The sequence below is a fragment of the Nematolebias whitei genome, chromosome 19 (assembly GCF_014905685.2).
Source record: "Nematolebias whitei isolate Nwh7 chromosome 19, NemWhi1, whole genome shotgun sequence".
In the NCBI taxonomy this organism is placed as follows: Eukaryota; Metazoa; Chordata; class Actinopteri; order Cyprinodontiformes; family Rivulidae; genus Nematolebias; species Nematolebias whitei.
In genome coordinates, this window is record NC_056516.1 from 32,100,736 (window position 1) to 32,108,728 (window position 7,993).

Consider the following 7,993-nt stretch of genomic DNA (forward strand, 5'->3'; position numbering starts at 1 on the left):
TTGCATGCCAAAGATCTGTTAGCACCAGGGGGTGGAAGTAACAAATTACAAATACTCACATTACTGTAATTAAGTAGATTTTTTTGGGTACTTTATGAGTATTTCTTTCAAGTGTGTAATTTTACTCATACTTAAGTACAATTTAGACCATATAGACTTCTTTGCTACTTTTAAACTCAGAAGTCGCTACAGAGTACAGCCGCAGTTTGAATTAATATTCAAACAGTTCATCTGCATCTTTGTAGCAATAAGGCTCTCAGATCACGGACGTGCCAGTTATCTATGACGTAAGCAAAGGACAACTCCATAGACTACAGAGTCATTGATAGACCCAAGATATGGAGAAAAAGCCAAAATGGAGACAGAGGACAACACTGTCAGCAGAGACAATGACGAGGTAAAGGCTGAGGACGAGCGCCCGTGGTCGTACCTGGAGGAATGTTTCATGTACAGAGGGTGAAAAGGAGACAGAGTCCAGATGCAAACTGTGTTTGATCTCTACGGTGATAGCAGCTACAAGACTTAGCATCTAATCTTAAAAAAAACATATTGTGGTACATGAGGTTTTACACCTGTATGATATTGCTTTTTTATTGTTTGTATGTGGGTTATTAGTTTGACTAAGTATGCAAAGATCTTAGATACTGTCACTGCCATCAGTTTGCCTGGTACTAAAATAAGACGGAGCTTCAGAGAAATGTACTTTGAATGTAGCTTTTACACAGTAAATCAAATTGAATGTCTTCTATTGACAACACAATAAAACATCAAGTGGTTAAAAAGTAATTAATACTCTGAGTAGTTTTTGAGAAGAGTACTTTGTAGTTTTACTTGAGTATTTTATAACACCAGTACTTTTACTTGTAATTGAGTGCAATTTAAGCAATACAACAGTACTTGTACTTGAGTACAATTTTTCAGTACTCTTTCCACCTCTGGTTAGCACTCAGTTTATGTGCTGGGGAGGACTCTCAGCTACAACCAACCAAGTTTTAGCTCAAAATCTGTAAAACTGACTGAGTTGTAGTGATTTTTGTGTTGGCTAACGTCGAGTCACTGTGGCGGCCATCTTGAATCAAGTTAATCAGTTACTGATGTACATCCATTGATTACTTTCTGAGCGTTTTAATGAAAGCTGTGCAGTGGTTTGAAAGATATTTTGCTGACAGATATAATGAAAAACAAAATCACCAACATACATTGGCAATTACATGATCACTTGCTGCCATGTCAGGTACAGCTGCAATAACTGGGTCTCACAAAAAAGTTCACTGTGGTGGCTCCGCATCATGAAGGACTCCACTCATCCTGCACAGTCTGTTCCAGCCCCTCCCCTCAAGCAGGCGGCTGAGTAGCATTCAGAGCAAGACCACGAGGCTCAGAAACATTTTCTTCCCTGCGAATGTCAGACTGCTGAACTCGAGGCTGCACTTAATTCAGCTTCATCTTATATATTTTTTTACTTTATTTATTATATATATTTGTACTCTTTTGTATTTATTTATTTATTTATTTATTGTTAGGCTTCTTGATCTGGGACCTGAGTCTGAATTTCGTACCACAAACATGCAGATGTGAGCTGGTATGACAATAAAAAATCCTTGAGTCCTTGAAGAAGGGAGCAGCCAAAAGAAGAAGAGAAGCAAACTTACAAACGCTGGTGCTACAGAGAGCCTTTTACTGTTTTATTATTTATTTTTAAACAATTTTTTTTTAAGTTACAGTTTCAGATTTTTTATCATAGCATCAGTTCCTTTACAAATAAAATTCTTACTTAGCCTGCAGATTTCTGTGAGCTTTGAATAATTAACAGCTGCACCGTGTTTCTAATTTCAAACTGGGTTGTTTTGTTGGTTTTCGTGGTTTTTATGTTTGTTCCAAACCCGTTATGTCTTAAAAAAAATATGCAGCAAAAAACTTACATTTTAATTCGGAGGTGAATGGGTGAGTGTAAAACAGACTTCACGTCTTCAAGATGACAAAATTCTGAGAAAGTAGCCAGATTAGCTTTTCCAGAGTTTCAGTTTATTAAAGGGAAGCTGATGCTGGAGATTAAATCTGCTGGCAGGATTAATTTCACCAAACATGGCGGCTCTCGCACCCAAGTGGCTGCAACTGGACTCATGAGGTCACAGACTGTTCACTTTTAGTTTGCCGCCCACATTCACCTCAATTAATAAAGGAAGTTTTATCCTAAAACTATAAAATCAAAAACAAATTTGGTTTAAACTGTTGTCTTTGTTTGTTTTATTTAAATTTAAGTTTTGAACGGGTTTAGAGCTAACCTGGTTCTCGTAGAACAAAATGTTTGACACCTTAAAACCTTAAGGACACCTTAAATTTAAAGTTCAGTGGGGTTCTGTGGAAAGGTTATGAATGGTTAATATCTTACCTGTTGTAGATAGCTTTTTGAATGACCTCAGCTTGGAGAAATGATTTAATTCTGACCAGATTGAACAGATGATGACTGAGACTGATGTGGATTACAGCAACTCCAGAGGGTCGGTCCTCTCAAACAAGACAAACTTAAATGTTAGATTAGTAGAAAACTGCACCTAATTAGAGGTTAATTGGGTTTAGTACAAAACTGACTATAAAATTAAAAGAATTTCTGTCAAAAACCCAAACATAAATGGTTGTGATGTCTTTTAACTACAATGGACAAATTAATCTGTTTAATTTAATCCCTGTTACAGATTTAATTTAAAATCAAAGAAAACAGAAACAGACAGCTCATTCTTGTTGGATTTGTACTTGATCTGGTTTTAAATATATTTAGCATTTTTTTTATAATTGGAAAAAATAAAACAGCTTCAATCTCAGAAAATGTTATAGTTCATGCAAACACTAGTTTATAAACCATTGCTGTCAGTTTTGCTTTACAGTTGTTTACAGTAAATTATTTGGATTTTTTTGTTTGTTTGTTTGTTTGTTTGTTTTGTTTGCAAGCAAATAACAGCAGCAGCAATTAGCTGTAGCACTTCCAATCTACTTCTGTTGGAACAACTGTGTAATATGAAACTGAAGGAGGCGTAACGATCAGAATCAGAATAAACATTATTGTTATTGCACAGTTAAATACAGCGAAATCACGTTCCATACGGCCGTCTTGACTGCCCTTATTGCTTAGATAGAAAAAGGGAAGACAACATAAGGAGAGAGAGGTAAAACAAAGATCTCTCACACCGTGTCCTTGACAGGGCACAGTTAAGCATCGTAGACACAAGACATATGCATGGACGACAAGATGGTGAGATTTGTCCATGATCACTTCCAGGTAGCTTCCATAGTCCTGATAAGATGTTACAGTGTCTCTCGGCCGGTACAGCTCTGATAAGCGTTTACAGAAGTTCAGGACATTTACATATCCACCAGGAGCAATTTGAGATAAATTGGCCTTCCAAGGCCAGCGGGGAGGCCAGATTCAGACAAACAACAATTGTTTGGAGGCAGACTCTTATTCCTGTCTGCCTTCAGTTCTGCTGGAACTCTGACCGCCGGTCAGTCGAATCCTTCATGCCAGCGAGTTCCAGGGAGCTCGAAAAGCATATGAGTCTGAGAGCACGAAGCACAAGTTAATCCTTCACATGATCGGAAGCTTTACCGTGGTCCAAACTGCAGCCGACGTCTTCCTAATTTGTCTGTATCCTAGTTATCCACCGATTTCAAAAAGCAGAAACCCTGTTATCATAAATCCAATTTGTACGTGTTTTATCCATGACATACCTACTGTAGCTGCATACGTCCATCCGGGCTTAAGGGCTCTCCAGCACCCTGTCTCTTGAAAAAAAAGTATCAGATGCATTGAGAGACCAGCTAACCAGATCCATAATAATAATTTATGGTTTGGAAGATGTGTAAAGAGAGGATCTGATACACAGGATAAAGAGCAAAAGCAGGAGAGGCAAGAAAAGCGTCTGTCTTGTTCAAGGGCAAGTGAGAAAGAAACAACAAAGTAATAAAACAATAAAAACAGAGTTTTCACACATTTAATGTTTGATGTTGAAGTTGCTTAAAGGAGGCAACGATTCATTAACTCGTAAATTTGGTCCAAATTAAACTACCTCTCCAAAGTGAGGGTGTTTACAGAGCCATCTAGAACAGGTAAGATAATAACTGTTCATAACCTTTCTACAGAACTACACTCCAAAAACCCGGACTTCCTTTTCACAACTTTTTGAAGAGGACTCCAGGTGGAGCGAAACATCGCTCACTCCTCTCAGTTTCCATATCTACCTGTTAGATACGTATTCAAAAAAGTTGAGCTGGAATCTTTTCAGCTTTTTTTTTTTTTTTTAATATTGCCTTTTTCTGTTAGCTTGATTAAAATTAACATCTAAATAATGTGCTGCTCCGCAAGTCTTTGAAGGCCCAAGTGTTTTTCTTTCACGTGTTTGGAAACACATGGACAGAGTCTCATGTTTCAGCGGAACAATACGAGTCTGTTTCAACCAAGAAGTTAATTATAAATGAAACACGATCCAGAAAAGAGCTTTTGGAGGTGGGAGACGAGAGGACAGATAAACAATCAGTTTGATAAACGAATGAAGTCGCTGCTGCTTTAATGCACTAAATACTGCAGAGTGAATGACGCTTTCACTGACTTTGCATGCCTGTGTGGCGTTTGTGCACGTTACTACATGCATGTACAGTACGTGTGTTGATCTGCAGGTTAGCTGTGCCCTCCACTGGCTGACGGCTCACACTGAACAGCTCCGCTCCATCACAGCCCTGATGGAGTTCCTCACAGCAGACCAGACCTGCAGAAATAAAAACTCAGCTCAAATGTTTCAATTTGATCCAATCAGAGTTCGTCTCAAAACTTTTCTGAACTCCACTTTAAAGTAACTAAACTGTGACTTTGTGCAAATGACCCTTTAACCTTGAGAGGATCTGTGCGTCCTCAGTGCTTCTCCCTCTTGTAATCAACCACCTGTTGTCCTTCGGGTGTTTGAGTTTATCCCCTCGTCCGTCTCCATTTATTCTGCGTTTCCTTCTTGTTCCTCCGTCCGTGGATTGTCCCTTGTGGCGTCATCTTCCCCCGCCGTGTCTAAGTTTTGCTGCCACGGCAGCTTTTGTTTTTATTGAAATAACTTGTTTTTTGAGGCTTGGAGCGTCCCGAGTTCAGTCCAGCAAAACCTACAGGTCATGGTAAACTACCGTATTGTTCGGACTATAAGGCGCACTTAAAATCCTTTAATTTTCTCAAAAATCGACACTGAGCCTTATAATCCGGTACGCCTTATGTATTAATTCTGGTTGTGCTTACTGACCCCGAACTGATTTGATGTGGTTATTGTGAATAAGTTAAATAAAGTTTGTCTTATCTGTTTTGTTTCGCGTAATGCGCCTTTCTGTTGGGGCGTCTGAAATTTTCACAAAAGCTGAATTTCTCACGCACATTTTGGCGTGTTTGATATGTTAGTGCAAGTTCCAGCTAATGAGAACATGAATGTCTGTAAGAATATTAACTGGGAAGACGTTGCAAGTCAAATCAGTTCAGTTTTAATCTTAATTTTGTGCCCCGACAGAGCTACACACGTGCTCCTCGGTCGCAGCTTCTTCTCACGTCACCAAAGATGGAAAAGTGTTTGTACAGTGTAAAGAGGATTTCTGTGTCACGACAACTCAAACGGTTCATTAGAGAGAGGAAAAATAAAAATTTTAAAAAATCACAAATCACACGACGCAAACTGGAGATGAGCTTTAAAATCTTTTTACTGTTTTATATTAAATAGCACATTACCAGAATTGTTCCAAGACATATAAAAGTTAGTCATAAGTAAATATAAGGATTATTGTTATGAACTTGTTTACATCGGCCTTTTCTTATTCTTGAAAAATTCTGCCTCGCACATTTTCACACCCAAAGCTGAAAGTTCTGATAAATTCACGAGACTCAACACAAACAGTCTTTTAGACTTTGTTGCTGGACTGTCATTTCATATAAGTGTTCATTTCACAATGAGATGAAGACAGAAACACCGGACAGTCCATGCTGCGTGACGGACTGGAACTGGATCTCTGCGCTCATGAACTCGTTGATTCGGCGTTATCAAAGCTCACGACTGTCCTCTAATCCTCACGCTCGTTAGATGACCAGCGTAAACTTTTCACTCCACCTTACTACGTCCTCACATTTACTGAAGGTCCAAAAGGCTTTTCACAGCAAAACTGTTTTACCCTAAACCTCATGAAGACACGAGTGAAAAATCTGCTCGTTTTCAAGTGTTGTGCATATTTATCTTTTATTTATTTATTGAGTTTCGTCTCTTCTTACTCTTTAATGGATGTAAAGCATTCATGTGTCTTTTAGACTTTTAGTTCAATAAAAAGCCGAGTGATTAAACATGTGAGAAGAGCTGCAGCAAGTGTTGTCGCATTGTAAAGTCGTTCAGAAACCAACAGACCGATGTGGAGTGACCAGTAGAGTTAATTTATGCAAAAACATGAAAATGGTGATGAAGGTGGAGGTCAAAGGCCCGACACTGACGCACACCCTGACTGTATGTTCATCACAGGTACCGTCTTTGTTTCTGAGGTCTGATCCTTTGCTCCCAGTCATAACAAAGTCCGGCATGTTTCAGTGAAGCCTTGCGGTGCAGCTCCACCGCCGGTGAAGCTGAAACGGTGCAGTGTAATCGTGTCGTTCCGTTTATTTTATATTAACACACGTCAGGACGGGTCCAACTGTGGACGGTTACTCAAAATCCAACGCAGCATGTTGGAATGCTAACATGCTAACAGGAGACGAGCTGGAAGGATTCCTACAGTTTGTGAGGATTTCATGACTTCACATTCAGGAAAGGATTATTATTATTATTATTTTTGTCTTTACGTTCTAAAAACTCAAAATAAACCATGAAACAAGCAAACCGCTTGAGTGCAATAAATTCTCCATCAGCCCTGCTTGACTTGAAGAGGCCACCTGTGCAGGTGAACCCTGCACCTACAGCAGTGCATGATGGGAGGCCCCTCATCCTGCTGATTGGATGAAACAGAACAGAAGAAATGAGTAAGTTGATTTTATGTAGTGTTTCTGTTTGATTTGTGAAGTGGACTGTCGTCATGGTTGCGGCGGCTCTGTTTGTAGTTCTTTAGTGGTGGTAGGATGAGCCCCTCCTCTCTGTCGTGTGTATAAATCTGTGCTTGACGGAGGAGCTGCAGCTCTTCAGCTGCTTTGCTTTAACTCAAGGGAGACGAACGCAGACAGCAGCATGCTGCCACTGTGAGTAAAGATGGTTTTACTGCCTAACACTGGAGCTGATCGCCCCTGTGTTGGTCTTTATGGTGCTTGTACTGGTTTTCTGATTAACTGAGGCTTTTGTTGCTAATAAGAAATAATGTCTTCAAATTGTTGATTTGTTTATTAGACTTGTTTATTCCAGCCACAGTATGTCTGCTTTTGAAACTCCAGATTTTGCCATGACGTTATATTTTATAAAAACATTTACTTTGTGTAATTTAGTATCATTACTGAGTTATACAAGTAGTTAACAAAATATAACTTTAAGCTAGTTGTACAGATCTGTGCTCTTGACTTTAAAGTGTGTTAACGTCACAATTTAACGCTTTGTCCTGATTGGTCGATCTTTATTTTGATTGGCCAATCAGGTTATTACTCTGACAGTTGTGTTCAGAACCATGAAAGTGTGAATTATTGACAAAAATTTGACTTGTATTTTGTTTAGAGATGCACGATATTGGATTTTTGGCTGATATCCGATGTTAAAACTTATTTGGTCGATAACTGATAACCGATACCAATACCGATATATTTTTTTCCTAGACCTACTTACAGAGACTACATAGCTTTCTCTACTGTTGAATTAAAATACTACATTATTCTGTATGGTCTTTGTCAGTTTGGCTGCTACCAAATGCAAATGTCAAAAAGGGGGTTGAAAATGATGAAACTCTTCAACTTGGATTATGTTTAATGTCAGATTTACTCTCTCTAACACAATGACAACACTCGAACAGTGCAAATTTG